General features: G+C 40.0%; 1 long non-coding RNA gene across 1 annotated transcript in view; it reads left to right on the top strand.

The window, feature by feature from the left end:
• Positions 1–23,373, top strand: part of LOC114816559 — an 80,763-nt gene that overhangs the window by 27,463 nt on the left and 29,927 nt on the right. The window contains exon 2 of the long non-coding RNA XR_003764355.2: positions 9,232–9,461. This is a non-coding gene — a long non-coding RNA (uncharacterized LOC114816559). The remainder of the gene's footprint in view (positions 1–9,231; positions 9,462–23,373) is intronic.

The raw sequence follows: 23,373 nt of genomic DNA, 5'->3' as shown, positions 1-23,373 counted from the left end.
GATGCAAATATCTCCAGAGTTTTGAGCCCCCTGAAGACCAAGGACTGTCTAATTTTCATCTGTGTATTTTCCTCAGGGTTCATTACAGTGCTCTGCAAAAACAAGTGCTAAATAATGTGTTTCAGTTCTTGGGCCAGTTATGAGAATTCTAAGTCTTCTTAAGATAGCCTAAAAGAGCAAATTTTGTACTAGTCAACAGCCATTCACCTTCCTGATCTTTGTCGTTACTGTCTTTTAGGAGACACAGTGGGATCTCCACATATAAACTATCAGCTGGTTGGGGCAGGAATGTGTCTATTGTTATATTCTCCCAAGCACTTAGTACAGTGCTTTGCACACAGTAGGTGCTCAATAAATATGACTGAAAGAATAAATCTATAATCATTATCAATGGTAATTATTGAGCACCTACTGTGTGCAGAGCACTGTACTAAGCGCTCGAGAGCTACATAAATTTTATTTCGCTCAGGCATGAGTGGTTGTGAATTGTCCCAGAAAAAAGTCAGTGGTGAGAAGGTGAGATCAAGGCACAATGAGAAGGTTAGCACTAGAGGAGTGGAGTGGACGATCTGGGATGTAGAAGGAGAGAAGGTAAAGTAAGAAGAGGTTACGGTGATGGCTTTAAAGTGAGGAGGTTTTACGGTTACAGCTTTAAAGTGAGGAGTTGTTTTTTTTGATGCGGAGGTTGATATGCAACCACTGGAGATTTTTGAAGAGGGGGGTAACATGCCCTGAACGTTTCTGTAGAAAGATAATCTAGGCAGCAGAGTGAAGTATAGGTGATGTGGGGAGAGGCAGGAGGTTGGTAGATCATAAAGGAAGCTGATGCAGTAATCCAGTCAGGATAGGATGAGTGTTTACTAATGTGGTAGCAGTTTGGATGGAGACAAAAGGGTGGATCTTGGCAATGTTATGAAGGTGAGACCAACAGGATTTGGAGATGTAATGGATATGTGGGGTGAATGAGAACCCTGTACAAAGCACTGGGGAGAGTACAATATAGCAGTTTTTAAACACGTTCCCTGCCCACAATGAGCTTACAGTCTAGATGGGGAGACAGTATATCTACATAGGTGTTGTGGGGCTGAGGGAGGGGGATGTAAAAGATGCAAATCCAAGTGCAAGGGTGATGAAGAAGGGAGTGGGAGAAGAGAAAATGAGAGCTTAATCATGGAAGCTGCTTGGAGAAGTTGTGCTTTTAATAAGGTTTTGAAGATGGGGAGAGTGGTCATCTGCCAGATATGGAAGAGGAAAGGTGGTCCAGACCAGAGTCAGGGTATTGGCAAAAGGTTGACAGCGAGATAGACAAGATTGAGATACATTCTTCTCATTCTTCCTTTATTTGACCTCTTCTGTTTGTTGTGTTTTCTTTCAACTCATACACATCAGATATCCATGACTTGTGTGAAGGTGGGAAGTTCCAGGGACCCATCTTTGTGTTTTTCATGGGTAAACAAACCCCAAGATCATAATGAGAATCATCATAATAATAGTAACCATAAGTAGTGGTATTAAGTTCTTACTATGTACCAAGAACTGTTTTAAGTGCTAGGGTAGATACCAAAAAGTCAGGTTAGACACAGTCCCTGTTCCACATGACACTCACAATCTGTCTAGGATGGGGAACAGGTACTTAATGCCTATTTTGCAGACAGGGACACTGAGGCACAGAAAAGTTGTGACTAGCCCAAAGTAACAGAGCAGGCAAGTAGCAGAGCTGGGATTAGAATCCAGGGCCTCAGACTCCCAGGCCCTTTCTCTTTCTACTAGGCCACGCTGCTTCCCTGCCTCTCTGTCAAAAGTGATAGATATTTGTACTTTACATGCCACCTTTTGACTACAGCTTCAGGGGGCTTTCAGCTCACTTCTGAAACACTGATTCCTGTCTCTCTATTCCTGACTCCATTGGAAAGTCAGGGGCACCATGAATGAAACAGGGCCCAGTGGCAATAACCCAGAATGCAAGGATCTAGTGCTGGGTGGGTAGTAGGATCAAGACACATGGTGTAAGTCCTCATGGAAGTCCAGATGGAGTAAGGTTACACATCATGGGAACAACACACCCCTTCCAATTTCCCCATACCAGTACTACATAGTTAAAGAAAAGAAAGTTGTATGAGTCTCTTGCAATTTTCCAGAAGGTTATACATTCCACTTAACGCATAATGGGTAGAGAGGGCAGGGACTTAACGTGTCATGAAATTTGGGTATTTAGATAAGCATTTCTTAACTTGGGTAACTGTGTGACTTTGAACAAGTCACTTAACTTCTCTGTGCCTCAGTTTCCTCATATGTAAAATGGGGATTTAGTCTGTGAGCCCCACATAGGACAATCTGATTCCCCTGTATCTACCCCAGTGCTTAGAACAGTGCTTGACACATAATAAATGCTTAACAAATATCATTATTATTAATAATAATATGAATTACACTCCTGCAGAGTGAAGTTGAGCTTCAGATGCTTGTAGACTTCTAGAAGTAGACTTATAGAGCATGTATGTTGGTAGGTTATTCAGTGGGAACTATTAAAAGGGCATTGAAATTTTAAATGTACTTTGAAATATTGTATAATTACCTCTGTAGATGTGCTTTCTTTTATGGTTCCCAGACCCATTTGTTGACCTTTCATCAAGCCTCTATCTCAGGGGTAAAAGAAACGACAAGTCACACACTTTGCTCTAGTATTCTCATGTTCAGACATAGAAGCCAATATTTATGTTCACACTTTCTCAAATTCAGACGACAAATATGACCTTAACTCAAACCCATCTGTTGGTTTTAATGCCTCAGATGAATCAGCTTTTATGCCACAGGCCTGAATCTAGAGGGAAGGTACAAGTAAACACCTCTCTTTTTTTGTACTGCATTAACTCTTGGTCTCTTAAGGTTTCTGCTTTAATGCAGGAATCAGGAAACCCTAAACTTTGTGGTAAACTCTCCCTTTTTAGTAGGTCCAAATATTTTAATTGGCTATTATTCTGAAGTCACAGCATCCATGTACCAGCTCTATCTCAGTTTTTACCTCATTCCAGAGCCCATACCTGAAGTTTTGGCACAGGATCAGGGATGTGACCCAGAGTTAAAATGGATTCAAGCCATTGCACCATCCCATTTTATCCCACCACCTAATTCATTCCCAGACAATCATGCCAGGAATGAGGCATGCCAATGCAGTAAGGTCATTACCTGAACACAAGGCTTCATCTGGAATTTATGTTTAAGCTTCCATTTCAGACCACAGTCAGATACACAACCTTGAATAATCAGGACTAATTCACCCTAGCTCACCAGGGTCTCCAAACAAGTGATAAGATGCTTACTGTGTGCCAAGAACTGTACTTGGCACTTTGGAAAATACAATTCAATAGAGTTGGTAGATATGATTCCCTGAACTTCATGCATTTCTAAATCCAGAAGTAATGGTAATGATAGGAAGACTATGGTGTCAGGACAGAACTTGCATTTCTTCACTTTTCACTTCAAAATTTAATTCATAAACAAATAGTTAAAAGCATTTCTACATAATAAGATTTTTTTTAATGGGGGGAAAGCAGGTGTGGTTGTAATTTGTAGTTTTTTTCATTAGAAATCCTCAAATTTCTTATTTCCATTATCTTTGACTCAATTTCTCTCATTGAGTCCACCTGTGTTATCTCTTGTTTCCAATAAAAGCTGCCAAATAATTTACTGGAGGGTTGAATACGTAAATTTTATATTTTACAACAAAAAGGTAAAAGGGGATTAAAATCAAGCACCTGACTATGAGAGTTGGCTGTTCACCTGATGTATTATTAACATGTTCTTAGGTGCATCTATTTCAGCTTTCTGCTTTAGGAAAAACCTTGTTATGGCTCAGTCTGGGTAGAGATATCTAATTTTGAGGTTGCTGTCCTCTGTGTTTACAGCTGCCATTAGGCAAACAAACCATATGTTTGAATATGTGTGGCTTGAAAGACCAGTTTGGGACCTGGAGTCTTTTCCCCATTGAGCATAATTGCTGTCTATCTTCTGGGTAGCAGCTGTGCCCACTCTCTGCAGAAGTTTACCTTGTTTACTGCTCTGCCTCCTGGACAGCATGATGTTTTGGCTCAAGCTGAGCCACCCCTCTTGAATTGTGAATCCCATTATAGTCTGCAGCTGCTGCCACTTTCCAGCAATCAGTGGCATTGCCCCATTGCTGCAGGTAGTTACAAGACACCCCAGTAGATTCTGAAGGGACATAACCCTTTATTCCAGTTTGTGAATGGTCCAGGACCTTTGCTTCTCTTCCTTTTGAATGGTCATTTACTCATTCATTACCCTGAAGCACAGGGTTAGAAAGAACCTAGAATAGGTTAACTCCACTGAAAGATTTTGTGAGGGAAGATATTGAAGCAGTTGGCAGAAGTCTGATGACATCACATGATCGAATGCACTATTTTTCCAGAGATATTAGCCAGAGTCCTTTGCTATTCAAGGCTTGGGTACTTCTGTTGTGGTAAGTGGCACTTTTTTCTCTGTTGTGCCACTGTCACCTTCACTTAGCCCAGTCATTATCACTGCTCTACCAGCCACACCAATTTCCTGAAGTAGATGTCCTTACTAAAAGGCTACTTCCGATAATGCTCAAATGGCTACATCTGATAACTCTTAAGTTGGCATTTCCCCTGAAGCAACTATTTGCCATAGTGCCTCCCCAGCAAACAACACTGGCTTTCCTCACAACATCTAAGATACTCCACACCATCCTGCCTTCCAACACCCTGCTGACAAGAAAGAGAACAGTACCCACAGCATGAGACTTCCTCAAAAACCCAGGAAGACTGTTGGCTGTTGGAGCAGTTGCTGGGGCTATGTAGGGTATGCTTGGACTCTGAGTCATGAGGACCCTGAAATTCTTATGTAGCCATAGTACCTGCTCATTTTTGTTTTTACTTTGTATATTTGTCTTAGTGCTTCATGCTGCTTTAGTGTTATGTTATTTAATCACTCCAGCCTCCTCCCACCCACTAATATTTTTAGATTGTGAGCTCCCAGAGGGACAGGGGCTGAGTCTAAATTCCTACCTGTGTATTTTTTTCTAGCATTTAATATGAGGCTCTGCACGTAATAAGTGCTTAATACTATTATTACTACTATGTCACCAATTTCTAGGAGGATTTGGAAGGTCTTGGGAGTAATGAAGGATCTAAATTAATCTTTCTGACCATAGCGTGACTTTTTAGGCAGCTGCTGACATGATACCACTAGGAATTTACCAAATTTACCTGTAGGGGAAAGAAGCCTCAGAGGAAGCAAAGAAACATTTTCTGTTGGGATTATTCCTTTACCAATAACCAAATGTACTTCTCCAAAGGAATATAGTATATACTGTGTGAGGAAAATATTTTATGCCTAAATACTGAAAATATGCTCTCTCCCTCTCCATTTCCTACCTCTAATATGGCTGCAGTAGCTAACTAGAAATAATAATAATGTTGATATTTGTTAAGCACTTACTATGTGCAGAGCACTTTTCTTAGCACTGGGGTAGATACAGGGTCATCAGGTTGTCCCATGCGAGGCTCACAGTCTTAATCCCCATTTTACAGATGAAGTAACTGAGGCACAGAGCAGTTAAATGACTTGCCCACAATTACACAGCTGACAAGTGGCAGAGTCAGGATTCGAACCCATGACCTCCGACTCCTAAGCCCGGGCTCTTTCCACTGAGCTACGATAGAGACAGGCATGGTGATGAAATTAGAACTGGACCATGGCCTCACCTGGTCAATAACACAGAATGTACCTGGTGTTGCCTATCCATTTACTGAAGTGAAAGAGACAGGAACAAAAACCTTTTCCCACGTGGAAAATGGCAACAATTTAAAGCTAAGTAGGAAGTCAGAAAATAAAGAAGGAATGTATAAATTGTAACAAAAGCAGTTTTAGATGGTAAATGTTCACAAATATGATCATTACTAAAATGAAATAAGCCATCCTTGTCTTAAAACAGTAATTGTGGTATCCCTATTGCTAAGCATATAAAGTGTAGCTCATAATGTATACTAAAGTAATTATAAGAGTACATTAAGCCCTTACTCTATCAAACACTGTGCTAAATGTTGGGGTAAATACAGCATATGTAGATCCAAGACAGTCACTCTCCACAAAGGGCATACAGTTTAAGAAGGAGGCAGAACTGGTATTTAAATCCTCATTTTTCAAATGAAGAAACTATGCACAGAGAAATTATGTGACTTGCCCAAGGTCACAACGCAGTCTAGTGGCAGAGTGGTGATTGAAATCCAGATCTCCTAACTTCCGATCTGGACATTAGGCCAAGTTGCTGCTATCTTAAATCAGTTAACCTTGGTTTTCCCTTCAACCTTATACTGTCAAGGTCTTGATGTTTTATTTTTCATTAGAGCTGTAACTCTGTCCTGAAAATGACACCAGGTTTTTACCATAACTAGAAAGTATAATTGTAAGCATCTTAAGAGCAGGAACCATGTCAATCGTCCCCCTCCCCTTTCCCTCTTCTTCTCCTACTCCCCATACCCCCTACCCTCTCCCCTCTTCCCCTACCCTCAGGACTGTGCATATTTGTATATATTTATTACCCTATTTATTTTGTTAATGATGTGTATATCTCTATGATTCTATTTATCTTGATGATCTTCTTTTGTTTTGTTTTTGATTTGTTTTGTTCTGTTTTGCTTTGCTATCTGTCTCTCCCATTTAAACTGTGAGCCCGTTATTGGGCAGGGATTGTCTCTGTTGCCGAATAGTACATTCCAAGCGCTTAGTAAAGTGCTCTACACATAGTAAGCCCTCAATAAATACTATTGAATGAATGAATGTCTACTGTGCTGTATTTTCCAGAGTGCTTAGTACAGTGCTCTTTGCACAATAAGCACTCAATAAAACGATTGATATTAGTTAGTCCCTTCACTCTAGATAGAGAAAGCTCACCTTTGAAATGCTGAGTGCCCTCATCTAGACTCTAAATTACCCCCTAGACTGTAAGCTCATTGTGAGCATGGAATGTATCTGTTTATTGGTGTATTGAATTCTCCCAAGGGCTTAGTACAGTGCTTTGCACACTGTAAGTGTTCAACAAATATGAATGAATGACCCAGAAATTTCTAATTCATGCTATTCAATTGATCTCTTTTAAAAATGAAAACAACATAAACAAGAATGATCAGCAGTTAATCCTCCTGAAACACAGCCTTCATCGTAGTGTCTGTTTTGGGGGGCATTTGGAGGACAAAGTTAAATAACAAGTACACAAATCTACACAAGTAGACTAACCTTGTGTATTTGACTTACTGAATTGACAGTGACATGTTAGAAGAATTATTGATAAAAGTCTTTGGGAACCTTTGATGTATATCTGTGACATAAAACACACCTTATGCAAAATATTAGTACCAATTAGCAAGCAGAGCATGGAAGTCAAGAATTAACTTAAAATGTTTAAATTTTTTAACTAGTGTTCAGCGTCTTAGATTTAATAGTATTTCTCAGTGCTTTTCAAATGTTGGATTTGAATCCTGAATTGTCCAATTTGACAATCTTCAAAAACAAAATTCTCTAGGGATCTGGCATCTTTTCATTTTATGTTGTGGAGCTCTGGTTCAAGTTGAATTAATGAGATTAATATTTAATCTTACAGTGTTCATCCATTAACATTAGAAACAGATAAATACGTCCAGCACCAGTCACGTGAATTCTGCCTAATGATGACAAAACTTGCACTTTCAGCTTGCTAATTAGTTCTGGTACTTTGCCTGAAGTCATGCATTCCTTTTTCATTTCTACATTTCATCAGATTCCAAAGCATCTGATAGAAGAGAGGGAGGAAAGGGAGTTTGGAAGAGAGGAAAGGTAGTGACTTTTAATCAACCTGATTTACTCGTGAATGGGATATGTTTGGCTGCAGTTCATGGAGATGATCACAGTTATTCAGTGAAAGAGTGAATCTTCAAAAATTTATAAAAAGGGAAAATAATGGAATGGCAAGTAATATTTACAGGTCATACAGATCAGCCTCACCAATTAGCATGGTAAAAGTTGCCTACATGTAGCAAACTAAAACAAACATTTTGAGCTAAGAATAAAAAAAATGGAAATCTAATTTGATATAAGCCTTCAAAAACCTTACTTAATAGTGATTCTGGTATTTGTTAAGCAATTACTATGTTTCGGACACTGTACTAAATGCTGGGGTGGATCCAAGCAAATTGGGTTGGACACAGCCCCTGTGCCACGTGGGGCTCACAGTCTCAATCCCCAATTTACAGATGAGGTAACTGAGGCACAGAGAATTTAAGTGATTTGCCCAAAGTCATACAGCAGACAAGTGACTGAGCTAGTATTAGAACCCATGACCTTCTAACCACAAGGCCCAGGCACTATCCACTACGCCATGCTGCTTTAACTTCTCTGTGCCCCAGTTACCTCATCTGTAAAATGGGGATTAAGACTGTGAGTCCCACGTGGGACAACCTGATTCCCCTGTGTCTACCCCAGTGCTTAGAACAGCGGTCTGCACATAGTAAGCGCTTAACAAATACCAACATTATTACTTGTAACACAGTTCTCTCCACGATATCCTTGCAGGATATATAGGAATAATTATTCTTGTTTTATGTGTATGGAGAATGAAGCTTTGGGATAGTGGTTTGTATAAATTTGCAAACCAAGTCCATTAAAAAGAGAAGATTTGTATTGTCTCCCTTATCCTCTGCTAAGCCCAGAGCCATGTGATGGCCTCTCTTTTCCAAAGACTCATAGATTCTTATATTCTCAAAGAAAAAATTTGTTAATTGGTTGTTAATTGGACTAAGAAAGAACTGAAAACTGCCTACAGACTAGTTGCTGGGGACAGAAGAGGGTGAAGGAGGAGCAAATCAACAAAGATACAAAACTTACATTTTGAAATTTGTGAAACCAAAAGGAATTCAAATAAGGGATTTTCTATTATGGCTCAAATTTTGCAAGTCAAAGTTGCAAATATATTCCTTCATTTCCTGTATTCTTACTATTCATTCAATGATTATAGTGGGTGTGTTTTGTGTTTACCAGTTTTAAAACATAACTTTAAATGTTTGCAAATTTCAGAGTTGCCATACTAATGTATGGAAATTTTGGTCTGCTTAAAATACTCACATTTGATTTATTGAAAGGTATAAAGTTTTCTATCATATTTAATGGAGGTCCTCATTATCTTATTGGATTTAGGTATTTCATTTGGTCCTCCCACAGGTTTCCTGATTCTGCCCTGATGCCAAGAGTCACCTTTTCTGACCCTTCTGGTGATACTGATGCGCTTAGGTCCATTGCGCAGTCTCCAAGACATACTGCAATTCCATCAGTATGCCAGGAAAGTTTGTGCCATAACGGAGGGACTTGTCATTTCATCATTCTATCTAATGGTGCTGCATCATTTCAGTGTGACTGCCCATTACATTTCACTGGACGAGCCTGTGAGAAAGGTAATCATTCTTTGTTATCTCTCTCTGTTCCTTCGGAAAGGAAAAACAGATTTTCAGTTTTATATTTCACACAAAGTTTTGAAAGGAATTATAACAATAATACATACATAATCAGATAACCTATAGTGAGAAAAATATGACTAAACGTTTAGGTCCTTTATCCTTGAGTCAGAAGGATATTGCTAACCAGAAGCTACAATTTCCCATCCTGCTTATCTTTTCTTTCTCCCTGAGACCATGAAGAAGAAATGGTTCAATTGATCAGTAACACTTACTGTTACTTGAACCTCATTTTAGCCCTTAGATGTTATGTTCTAAGTGCAGATTTCCTCACATTTAAATTATTTTCATACTTATAGAGGTGTTCATTGTTTCTAGAATACCTACTGGCTAATGCCCTTCAGCATGAATAGAAGGTATTTGTGCATTGAAAGGCTAGCATTTCCCCTATTGTACAGCTCTAATGGATTCATAATAGGTTTTCTTTTGTCTGGAAACAGTACTAGGCAACTAAAGCCAAAAACGTACATGCCAGATTGCCAATATATCAGAACATAATGGAACTAGCATGCATCAGCCTGTATTGCTAACTGAAAGTCTTTGTATCGTATGTGAGACCAATCAATGCTTCTGACTTGGAAGAAAAACAGACTCTACTCTGGGAGTTTGCTGAGAACACTTTTTTATTCTTTTATCCTTTTCCCCAAGATTGAAATAAATGAACTCATACTCGTGTTTTTCAGCATACCACTGTTAAAACTAGACTGAGGAAATCTGTGCAATGCTCTTATTACCCTGGAATTACTGTGCATAATTTTCTTGCATGTACCACTATTACTTGACACATCATACAGTCCATGATGCACACAGAGCTTGTTTCTCATGGGGCCTGAAGAAACTCTTCAGAACTATTTTGAAATCTTCCTTACCATAAAACACCTTTTGTAAAGCCATCACTGAACTCTGACAAAGAATTTTGTTTTTGAATCCCAAGGGATTGTTTCTCCTGCTCTAAATTTGAGCCAAGATATGCTCTAAACATTTGAGGCAAGGGGGAAATTTTGAGTAAAAATGGTCCCACAGAGTCTTTGAAGATCCTTTGCATTAAACAATAAGATTGAAAGAAAAGAAATTCTTTTTTTCAGTTTTGCTATGAATGCCTTGTCAGAAAATATGCTATTTAAGCATATTGACAATTTTATGAAAATTAGAGCCCAACATCCCACTTAAATCAGTGTTCTGCACACAGTAAGCACTTAATAAATATGATTGAATGAATGTGAAAGGTGGGATATGCTATCACTAGTTGATCTTTTTCAATAAATACTGAAATATTCCATGCGTTGACCACTTTCCTTAAGCTCTCATTCATTTTCTATGACTTCCTAAATCTGCCTTCACTGACACATCTCTCATGTTTCTCCTATTTCTCTGGCTGTTAATTCTCAATCTCTTTATCAGGCTCCTCCTTTGCCTCCCACCCCCTAATGGTGGGAATTCTTTGAGACTCAGTTCTAAGTTCCCTTCTATTCTCTATCTATACCCACTCCCTTGGAGAAATCATTTGCTCCCATTGCTTCAACTACTATCTCTATGCAGATGATTCCCAAATTTTCATCTCCTTCCCTGATTTCTCTCCTGTGCATTTTTGAATTTCTTCCTGTCTTCAGGACATCTCTACATGGATGCCCCACTGACACCTCAAATTTAACTTGTCTAAAACAGAATTTCTTACCTTCCCATGCAGACCCTGTTCTCCCCTTTACTTTTCTGTCACTGTAGACAGCACCACCACCTCTTTCTCAACAGAATCAGTGCTATGCTATGTTAATCATTCAGTGGTATTTGAGTGCTTACTGTGTGCAAAGGCCTGTTCTAAGCACTTGGATGAGTAGAATACAATGGAGTTGGTAGACATGTTCCTTAGGTAACAGGAGAATAGATTCTAGGGACTGTAACTATCTACTGCCTTAACACAGTTGATTGTTGCCTTGGTAGTCACTGTGATCTTTGCATTAGCAGGGTATTTTTCAGAATTCTTCCTAGGCTGGCTCACCTCATGGAATGTCAAAGTGGTTCTCCAGTCAGACTTTGCTGGTGCTTTCACATTGATAGCATAGCCCTAGCAAAGCATTCCTTTACTTACAGAGCTGCACTACAATCTAAGTCAATCAATCATATTTATTGATAACTGTGTGCAGAGCACTGTAATAAACACTTGGAAGAGTAAAATATAATGGAGCTGGTAGCCACTTTCCCTGTCCATAACACATTTACACTGTAAAGGTTTTCTGGTTCCCAAAGCATAAGGAATAATAATATCAAGGAGGATGAAAATGGAGAAAGCAAAATATTTTAATGCCTACTTAAATTAGAAGATTAACTGGAATACTAATGAAAACTCTTTAAAATATTTAAAGGCTATGTTTGTTAGAGGCTATGAAAGTATTGATTATAAATGGGAAGATGCTGGGAATAGTATATTTTGAAGAGTAGAAATATTCCAGAGGGACATAGGAAGTGTAAGAGAGCTAGTTCAAGCAACAGAAGAATAGAGCTTGAGAGAGAAGCTCATTCATAATAATTAAATTGTATGAATAAATAATTTGTTGCTTCATAAAAATAGTGAGCTTTGCTTCTCAGGGAAAGCTTGCACCACATCCAGTATGTGACTCTATCCAAGAGATAGAAGAATTCTACTCAGTGGTTGTCCATGGGATGCAGAGGGTATCAGTTTATCTGAATAACTTTTACCATATCTAATGGTGAAACCCTTAGTGATGTTACTGACTTGTAGACCTGAATCATGGTCTGTACCTGGAACTATTGTTCGACTGCTGCCACAGTCGATGTGAATTTAAACCAACCAACGAGAGCTGGCTGATAGCTTTCAAGGGAACTAAGGGGAAGGAAAGGATAAAATGAATTTCCCAGCAGTCATTGTGGCTTTCTGAGAAGAGCTTGCCTCCAATGCCAGGGGGGAATGTCTACACCTGCCTCTACAGTGGAGCTAAACTAAGGAACAGATGTACTTGTCTTATGCTGTCAAGTCATTTCCGACTCTTAATGACTCGATAGACACACCTCTCCCAGAATGCCCCACCTCCATCTGCAATCATGAATGTCAATTCTGCTCCTTACTCAGAGTATTTCAGCAAGAAGGTTCGGTACCAGACCCAGTTACCCTCAGCCCATGAGTCCAGTGTTTACTAGTTGAATATCTAGAGTGCATCTGACCTGGGCTGCTGATTTAATCATCCACCTTCATCACTCTCAGCAAAGTGGAGAAGATGAGACTGGTAGTCAGACTTGCTAGCTCATTGAACACACAGGCTCATCACATTGATGGTATATTGGTCTGCTTGTGCTTTTGATAGCAACATTCCTGGATTAGATATGGTAACACAATTATAACAGCTCCATTGTTCCAGTCTTTATTTAGGGTTTAGGTCAATCAGTCAATCAATTGTATTTATTGAGCACTTACTATGTGCTGAGCACTACGCTAAGTGCTTGGGAGAGTACAATATAATAATAAACTGACACATTCCCTCCCCACAGCGAGTTTACAATCTAGAGGGGGAATCACATTCCTTTTCTCTTTCTCCATGCCCACATTTATTCTTGGGGACTTCAATAGCCACATAAATGTTCCTGATGACCCTTCTGCTGACTTCTTTCTATCACTCTTCAACTCTGATGACCTCCTGCTGCTCCACCCCACTTCACCCACACACTAACTCGGACACACAATCTGTAACCACTGCACAATATCTAGCCTCGTCAACTCTGAAATCCCTCTGACCATCACCTCCTTTCTTGCCTCCTCTCCCACACACCTCTTCCCCATAAATCTTACTATTCCCCCACCATCACCACACACACACACACAGACCTCAGTTCTTTTGACCCCATCCAATTTTTTCAACTCATCATGCACCACTTAGCCTCCATATCCAAACTACCTTCCCTTGATGACCAAAATGACATTCCTAACACCACTTTCTCTATTGAGCTCAACTCACTTGCTCCCCCATCCTTTCGTCAATCTCGTACTGGTTTCTGTCCTCCCTCACTCCATAGAAACTGCCCTCTCAAAGGTCTCTAATGATCTCCTTACTGAATCCATTGGCTTCTACTCCATCCTAATCCTCCTTGACCACTCAGATGCCTTCAACACTAGGGAACAACCCCCTTCTCCTGGAAACATTAACCAACCTTGGTTTCACTGACACTGGTGGTTCTCCTGTTTGTCCTTATCTCTCTGGCCATTCATTTTCAATTTCCACAGGCTCCTCATCTGCCTCCCACCTCCTAACTGTGGGTATCCAACAAAGTTCAGTTCTGGCTCCCCATCTAGTCTCCATCTACATCCCTGGGGAACTTTACTCCCATGCCTTCAACTACCACTGCTATGCGCATGATACTCAAATCTACATCTCCAGCCCTGATCTCTCTCCCTCTCTTCAGTCTCTCATTTCCTCTTGCTTTTAAGACACCTCTACTTGGATGTCCTCCCTTCACCTCAAGCTTAACATGTCAAAAATAAAACTCCTTATCTTCCCCCCCCAAACCCTGACCTCTTCCTGATTTTCCCATTACTGTAGACAGCACCACTATCCTTCCTGTCTCACAAACCTGTAACCTTGGCATTATCCTTGATTTATCTCTCTCATTCAAACCATATTTTCAGTCCATCACTGAATCCTGTTGGTCCCACCTTCACAACATGGCTAAAATCCAACCTTTCCTCTCCATCCAAACTGCTACCATGTTAATACAATCACTCATCCTTTCCTGCCTGGATTACTGCATCAGCCTCCTTGCTGGCCTCCCAGCCCCCTGTATCTCCCCACTCCAGTCTATACTTCAATCTGCTGCATGGATCATTTTTCTACAAAAGCATTCAGGATATCTCTCCTCACTCCTCTAGAAACTCCAGTGGTTGCCCACCTAGCTCTACATCAAATGAAAACTCCTCACCATTATTTTAAAGCACTCAGTCACCTTGACCACTCCTACCTCACCTTGCTATTCTCCTACTATAACCCAGCACCTTTATTTCATCTCTCCCACCATTGATCCCTTACCAACGTCCTGCCTCTGGCCTAGAACGCCTTCCTTCCTCAAGTCTGACAATTATTCTCCTCCCTTTCAAAGCCTTATTGAAGGCACATCTCCTCCAGGAGACCTACTCTGACTAAGCCCCACTTTTCCTCTTCTGCCAATCCCTCCTGCATCACCCTGACTTGCTCCCTTTTTTCTTTTTCCCTCCCAGCCCCGCAGCACTTTTGTACATATCTGTAATTATATCAATGTCTGTTTCCCCTTATCTAGACTGTAAGCTTGTTGTGGGCAGGGAATGTATCTGCTTGTTGTTGTATTGTACTCTCCCAAGTGTTTAGTACAGTGCTCTGCACACAGTAAGCGCTCAGTAAGTACATTGAATGAACAGAGGGAAGACAGACAATATAAATAAATATTACAGATATGTAGACATACAATGTAAATAAATGTTAGAGATATGTTCATAAGTGCTATGGGGCTGGGAGGAGGAATGAATAAAGGAAGCAAGTCAGAATGACACAGAAAGGAGTGGTAGAAGAAGAAAGAAGCAAAGACATACCAGGAAAATCTTTTCTGGTTAAAACAATGTGAGGAGTGATCTGCTTATTTGGCAACTCTCCTGGAACCGAACCCCCTATGATGAGTCCAAAGTATTCAAGAGATTTCCTAGAGAGGAATGAGCATGAGTAGTATCAAGTAGGACAGTCACACTGTAATTCCATACTAATAAACTGAATCTGAAATATTTGGAATGTTATTCCTCAATAAGTTTGCATTCCAAAGGGAAAGGTAAATATAGAACATGCACAGCCACGTATACACATCTACTTGGAAACTTAAACAGCTCCTTCCTTTCCATTTATGCTTAGCATGCCTGCAAGGGGATGTGTGGGTTATATTTTAACAACTTAGACTTGAAATGCAGAATACGTTTCCAGAGAATATTTGTAGCAGCATAAATTAAATCTTTAGTACTGAAAAAGCAATGCTAGGTCATGTAATACGAAAAGGTGATATTAGGCCTCTAAGGTATTATAGTACAGCATAGCCCATAAAGATAATGGTTGAAAGTGTACACTGCTGCTTGCTTTTAATTCATCAATCCATCTTTACTGACTCATATAAAAAAAAAACACTGATTTATGGAATCAACTTTGATTTAATGTATGTTTCCTCTTATTTTTCTCAGGACAATCTACTTTGATTCATATTAGCCAAATGATGCTGTCTGTTTTAGCATAATGAACCTGTACTTCACTGGGGAAAACATAATGGCACCCAAGTCTAGCTTTGTTTTAGATGACTGCATTCAAGCAGATGGCTGTCTACTACTGTAAAGTTCATAGTGACAGATTTAGAATATCAGTGCTTTGTGCTAGAGAAAAGTTTATGTCTCTGACTATTAATTAAAGGATTAACATTTTTAAACAGTCCCTTACTTTTTTAGTGTTCTATAAAACAGTTTTATAAATAGTGCAATAAAAGACAATTTAAATGCCATACATTGAAAATAGGATAGCTTTAGTTTAATTTGATATCTCATCTAAGTGTATCTAGGCATAATTAAAGGTCAACTCTACTCACAGAATGGCAAAATTAGGACTAAAATGAGGAGTTTTATCAGATATTTTGTCAGGTAAAAGGACTTGTCTTGATGTTTTCCTAAGCTGTCACTATAATTGCTAGAGTTTTAAGGGCAAACTGAAAGTATTAATATCCCCCATGTAGTAGAATATGAAGTAACCAACTGGGCCTCTTTCTCTAGCTCAGTGAGATATGAAATGTTTCCAACTACAGCCTTAGCGTAATGGGGAACAAGTGGCATATTATCCAGGAAAGACTCTAATATATTGATCAGGTTCACTAATACTAATTCCATGAAAAAGTGTCATCTTTTTTTTTTTCTACGAAGAACATGGCTAATAGAGAATAATAGTGAAATGTTAAAATGTTGGCACTTCATAACTACTAGTACCTTGAGCATTTCTATCTCTGACTCTCTTGGAGACCCTGGGAGTGATGACTTGTTATTACCTTTCAAGTCAATCATTACGGTAGCAGGATCCATGGTATCCAATCCTACAGCATCTAATCCTCACTTTTACTCAATCAGCAGTGAAACACAGTAGGGCTCAATTGTTTGCCTATGGATCCCTCGGGAATGAAACCTATCCTAGGATCATAGAAGCCCAGTATATATGAAGGTTAAAAAATAGTATTGTCACAATTTCTACCTTTTAAAAATAAAATGGTAATTACCATTCATTCATTCAATAGTATTTATTGAGCGCTTACTATGTGCAGAGCACTGTACTAAGCGCTTGGGATGAACAAGTCGGCAACAGATAGAGACAGTCCCTGCCGTTTGACGGGCTTACAGTCTAATCGGGGGAGACGGACAGACAAGAACAATGGCACTAAACAGCGTCAAGGGGAAGAACATCTCGTAAAAACAATACCACTGTTTATTTTTTTCATGGACAACAATCCCGAGAAGAAAGGTGGTATAAAGAAACTGAAATAATAATAATAATAATTATGGTATTTGTTAAGTGCTTGCTATGTGCTAAGCACTGTCCTAAGAGCTGGGGTAGATATAAGGTAATCAGATTGGCCCTCGTAGGGCTCACAGTCTCAATTCCCATTTTATAGGTGAGGTAACTGAGCCACAGAGAAGTTAAGTGACTTGCCCAAGATCACACAGCAGACATATAGCAGAGAAGGGATTAGAACCCACGACCTCTGGCTCCCAAGCCCGTGCTCTTGCCACTAGGCCATGCTGCTTCCTAGAACTATATGATTCATTCCTGCAGATTTATTCATTTATTGATTTATATAAAGCTTAAATGAAGTCTCTGGTTTGTGGTCTAGACTTTGGAAAAGCAATAAGACTAGATAATATAATGACTTTTTGGCCCTACTGACCCATTCTATACTCCGTGGAAGATGACCATAGGGCCTTGCCATGTTAAAGGCATATTAGAAAGCAATCATAAATTATATATGTGGGCTGTTTGTATCCTACTTGTTTTCATGTCTATTGCTGCCTTAGCAGTTTTAAAGATGGCAGAGGGGAGCCCTTAAATATTTTTGTAGTGGTCACTTGAGTATAATAGAAGACATAATTTTGAAGGTAAATCTGAAATTCAATTTCCTCAAAGCATTAACATTCTGGGCTATACTTTCATTGATATTATCATGCTTGATGTAGACCTACTAAAGCAAAGTGAAGACTAATGTTAACACTACCTAAAATCTTATCACATCATCGCAGAAAGTACTGACGTGATGATAGACGATAACCAAGGACAAGGAGTTATTTGTGTCCTGTCCTGAAAATAGTCATTCAGGTTGAGAGTTTCATTTACTTGAAAATATTATAGATATCTAGCATGCTATGAGTATGCATATGTAAATGCAGCTTCCATTCTTCTGTGGAGAAGTACAGTCATATTCTATTACTCTATTATCCTTTGGCAATTCTTCCCTTCTGATGCAAGAAAATACTGGGTTACTGGCAATTGCTTGAACCGACTAAATCTATCTGATTTCTCTGTACTAGAGTAGATTGTTCTTTAGACTGAACCTTTATTCTTCATTCAATCACCTGCTGCTAAGAGTATATTATAATTTACCATACATTTTCTAGCTTCTAGACAAAACTATCATACCTTGCAGCCACGTTTTCATCTTTCATTTGTGAATCTCTTATCTCTCAAAAATCATGAGCCTCTTGAAACCCTGTGGTTACAGTTAATTCTCACACAAGCAGGTATTGTGACTCGTGCATCTCTCTGGGTAGAATGCAGGACCGTAGAGAAACAGCATGGCCTAATAGAAACAGCACGGGTCTTGGGAGTCAGAGGACCTAAGTTCTAATTCTGGATCTGCAACTAGTCTGATGTATGACCTTGGAAAAATCAGATGTATCACCTTGGAAAAATCACTTAACGTCTCTTTGGCTGTTTCCTCATCTGAAAATTGGGGATTCAATATCTATTCTCCCTCCTACTTGGACTGTGAACCCCATTTAAGGATCTAATTCTTTTGTGTCTACACCAGTACTTAGTACAGTGCTTGGCACATAGTAAGCATTTAAATACCACAATTTTTGTTATTCTACCTGAAAAGGTGCTTGCCCACAGAGTAACAGCCAAGGCATAAATATCATAGCTTGAATTTTCCTTTACATTGTTAATGTATTTAAGTGCTTACTTTGTGTCAGCCTTGGGGAAGGTACAAGTCTATCAGGTTGGACACAGTGTCTGTGGAGCTCACAGCCTAAGTAGGAGGGATAACAGGTATTGAATCCCCATTTTACAGATGAGGAAACTGAGGCACAGAAAATTTAAGCGACTTGCCCATGGACACATGGCAAGTAGTCCCAGGATTAGAACCCAAGTGACCTGACTTCAAGGCCCATGCTCATTCCAGTATTCGCCTTGCTTCTACATGAGGTTTATATGAGGTTCATTAAGATAATAACATCCAGTTACAGGATAACTGACTGTACTAGAGAGGAAGAACTGCCCTTTATTTAGGAAGATGATGCTACTTATAAGATCTTTATGTGTGTGTATTTCTGTGTGTCTGAAAAGACTAATTCATGAATGAACACACTGCCAAGTTGTTTACACTCAAGGATAGAGATAAGCTCTTTTTATTAATTTGTAAGTATTGAGCCTGTCCCTGTCTTTGAGCTAACCTCTTAGTGTTGTGAACTTCAAGTAGTCTTGATTCAAAGTCAGGAACCCTATTCACAATTGCAACCTCCCAGGCTGGGCCGTCTACTGCACTAATGATTCCTCAACATACCTCCGCTATTAACAGTAAGATTGTGCATCACTGTATCTTCATTTCAGTTATCTACCTAGCCAATTTCTGAAGCAAACCCTCTCCAGAGACCATAGGTAAGACCCTGAAAACTTCAACAATTGTCATTTTTCTGCTTATTATTTCCAATTTGTGGTTCTCTTCAAATAATAATATTAATCATGGTATTTAAGCACTTACTATGTGCCAAGCACTGTTCTAAGCACTGGAGTAGATACAAGATAATCAGGTTGTCCTACGTGGGGCTCACAGTCTTCATACCCATTTTACAAATGAGGTAACAGAGGCACAGAGAAGTTAAGAGGTTTGCCCAAAGTCACACAGCAGACAAGGGGCAGAGTTGGGATTAGAACCCATGTCCTCTGACTCCTAAGCCCATGCTCTTTTGGTAGGTCATGCTCCTTCTCTCCCCCCTTTGGACATTACCTTGTTTGGAAATCTGGTTCACTCATGGCCTCTTCAGTCTTTCAGAACTTGGTCCTGGATGGAGTTTTTAATCCCATATTTTCCTTGGATCTTTCTAAAATCAGGATGACTCATTTTGATCTTAGTTTTGAGTTATTTATCTGGTCATCCTACTTATAAATCTCATGAAGCAAGAATATTCAAAGATGTATAATTTCTATGTGACTGGTGAAATATTTATTGGGGTACAGGATTTCCCAAATGGTGATCAGAGCTATATATATCAGAGCTATATATCAGAGCTGGAGAAGCAGCGTGGCTCAGTGGAAAGAGCATGGGCTTTGGAGTCAGGGCTCATGAGTTCGAATCCCAGCTCTGCCATTTGTCAGCTGTGTGACTGTGGACAAGTCACTTAACTTCTCTGTGCCTCAGTTCCCTCATCTGTAAACTGGGGATTAAGACTGTGAGCCCCACGTGGGACAACCTGATTCCCCTTTGTCTACCCCAGCGCTTAGAACAGTGCTCGGCACATAGTAAGTGCTTAACAAATACCAACATTATTATTATTATTATATACAGATTCTGCATTTTACCCCTGGACCTGACCTGTAAAGCAGCAATCTGCCCTGACTCTCTCACCAAGCAAAAAAAAAAAAAAGGCTTCTCCCATCCATAATTTGGCTGCAGGCAACCTTGGTCAGCATACACTGTGGACACTGCATATTTCTACAGTAGGGGAGGAATGGTTGGCTACTTATATACCCCTGCTTCAGCCAGTTTCTTCTCCTAGGAAAGAGGGAGGAGAAAGGGAAAGTCTGTGGGTAGAGTCAGGGATCTTCAGGAGAGACAATGGAATTTTTATAGCTGTGGTTTACCAAAGACTCTGTCAACAGCATCTACTTCTACAGCCTGATCTGTATCCTGGCAGTGGGTTCCTGGGTAATTTGTGGATGTGCAGGCAGGTCAGCCTGACTGTCATCACTCTTGAACCAAGGTGGTGGTTGGTTCATTCATTCACTTGTATTTATTGAGCACTTACTATGTGCAGAGCACTGCACTAAGCTCTTGGAATGTACAATTTGGCAGCAGATAGAGACAATCCCTGCCCAATTACTGGCTCACAGTCAAAATGGGGAATACAGACAGCAAAGCAAAACAAAACAAGTAGACTGGCTTAGATATCATCAAGATAAATGGAATCATAGATATATAGACATCATTAACAAAATAGAGTAATAAACAATATATACAAACATGCACAGTGCTGTGGGGAGGGGAAGAGAGAGGGGAGGAGTCTGGGAAGGCCTCCTGGAGGAGGTGAGCTCTCAGTAGGGCTTTGAAGAGGGGAAAGGAGTTATTTTGGCAGATGTGAGATGGAGGACATTCCAGGACAGCAGTAGGACATGGGCCAGGGGTCGATGGGGGGACAGGCGCGAGCGAGGCACTGTAAGGAGGTGAGTGGCAGAGGAGCAGAATGTACAGGGTGGGCAGTAGAGAGAGAGAAGGGAGGTGAGGTAGGAGGGGGTTAGGTGATGGAGAGCTTTGAAACCAAGAGTGAAGACTTTTTGTTTCGTGTGAAGGTTGATAGGCAACCACTGGAGGTTTTTGAGGAGGGGAGTGACATGCCCAGAGAATTTCTGTAAGAAGATTTTCCGGGCAGCGGAATGAAGAATAGACTGGAGTGGGAAGAGACAGGAGGAAGGGAGATCATAGAGGAGGCTGACACAATAATCCAGTCAGGATACTATGAGAGCTTGCACTTGTCATCAGTTTTGGACATCTTGGACCAAAGTGTTAGCTGGCTCAATGAGGCAGAAGGGATGGATTTAGGAATTCCATGCAGCATGAATTGATAAAGTTGAGCAGTAGGTTAAATGTGAGGGATGAAAGACAACAAGAAGTCAAGGATGACACTGAGGTTGCAGGGTTCTGAAACAGAGGGGATGTTTGTGTTATTGAGAGAGAAGGAAAGTTATAAGGAGAATTTGGTTTAAGAGAAAAGAATGGAAGTTCTGTTTAGGACAGATTGAGTTTGAGCTATCAGAACATCCATGTGGTATGACTTGGAGACAGAAGGAAATAATTATAATAATGGGATTTAAGTGCATACTATGTGCCAGGCACTGTACTAAGCATTGTTATGGATCAAGCAATTTGTGTTGGACACAGTCCCTGTTGCACGTGGGGCTCACAGTTTCCATCCCCATTTTACAGATGAGGTAACTGAGGCCCAGGGAAGTGAAATGACTTGCCCAAGGTCACACAGAAGACAAGTGGCAGAGCCAGGATTAGAACTCATGACCTGACTCCCAGGCCTGTGCCTATCCACTATGCCATGCTGCTTCCCTCTGCAGGTGATATACGAGGTTGGTTCTGGAAAGGTAGATTTGGAAATCATCTGCGTATTAAAGTTCCCTAAACTGTAAAATCACTGTGAGCAGGGACTATGTCTACCCAATGTGTTATAATAAGAATAATAATTGTGATATTTGTTAAGTGCTTACTGTGTGCCAGTTATCCTACTAAGTGCCGGGGTGGATACAAGCAAGTCAGGATGGACACTATCCCTGTCCCAAGTGGGGGTCACAGTCTCAATCCCCATTTTAGAGATAAGGTAGATGAAGCAAAGTGAAGTGACTTGCCCTAGATCACACAGAAGACTAGCAGCGGAGCCAGTGTTAGAACCCATGAACTTCTGACTCTCAGGCCTGTGCTCTATCCACTACGCCATGCTGTTATAATGTACTCTCCCAAGTGCTTATTATAATCCTCTGCACACACGAGTGCTCAGTAAATTATGAAGGTCGTAGTTAAACTCCCTTGAACAAATACTCTCCCTGAGGGAGTGAACGTAGAGTCAGAAGAGTAAGGACCCAAAACAGAGCCATATAAGACCTTCCCTGTTAGGGGATGAGGTGTCAAAGAAAAAAGAAGCCACTCTATGTTCTCGTGACACCACAAAGTGAAGGACTGTACTGTGCTTCACAGGACGAACCTTGTAACAATTTTTTCCTTTCTCATCAATCTCACTGGCATCTGGCTCTAGATAGAATTTAAATGTTATGCTATATGTGAGTGCAATTGTAGAACATGCATGATGTTTCTTTGGCAGTTTCTATGAAGACCCAATTAATTTTCTTCCCTCATTCAAAATACCAGATGCAGTGCCAAAATTATGCTTTGGGGCAAGCTAGCAAAAGACATAGTAAATGTGAAGGAATATAACAAAAGGAAAATAGAATTTCAGAATCTAAGCACTCTTCCTTATACCACATTGAGAATCTTTGTTTTTATTTCTATTGTAGAGCTGCTTTATTTAGAGTAAAATTGATATAGAATTAACGTTTTGTCAGTGCTACAAAGTTATTATACATGGACAGCCAAGAAGATTACTTTGCAATTTATTGAAAAATCTCCAAGATTCAAGTGACAAATAAATGAGTCTGGACACTTTAGGCTTGTGAAGTCAACCATTCTCTTGTTCAGATGTTTGAACATATGTTTAAAAGCCCAGAGCATATTTGGGCAGAATTGTTCCCTACTGGCACTGTTCTCTTCATTTGTAGTCTAAAACTGACTCCACAAACATCAGATTAATTTATTTTTA

This window comes from Ornithorhynchus anatinus, chromosome 1 (genome assembly GCF_004115215.2).
Source record: "Ornithorhynchus anatinus isolate Pmale09 chromosome 1, mOrnAna1.pri.v4, whole genome shotgun sequence".
Taxonomy (NCBI): Eukaryota; Metazoa; Chordata; class Mammalia; order Monotremata; family Ornithorhynchidae; genus Ornithorhynchus; species Ornithorhynchus anatinus.
The sequence above is the reverse complement of the archived record's forward strand: the minus strand, read 5'-3'. Positions and strand labels throughout refer to the sequence as shown.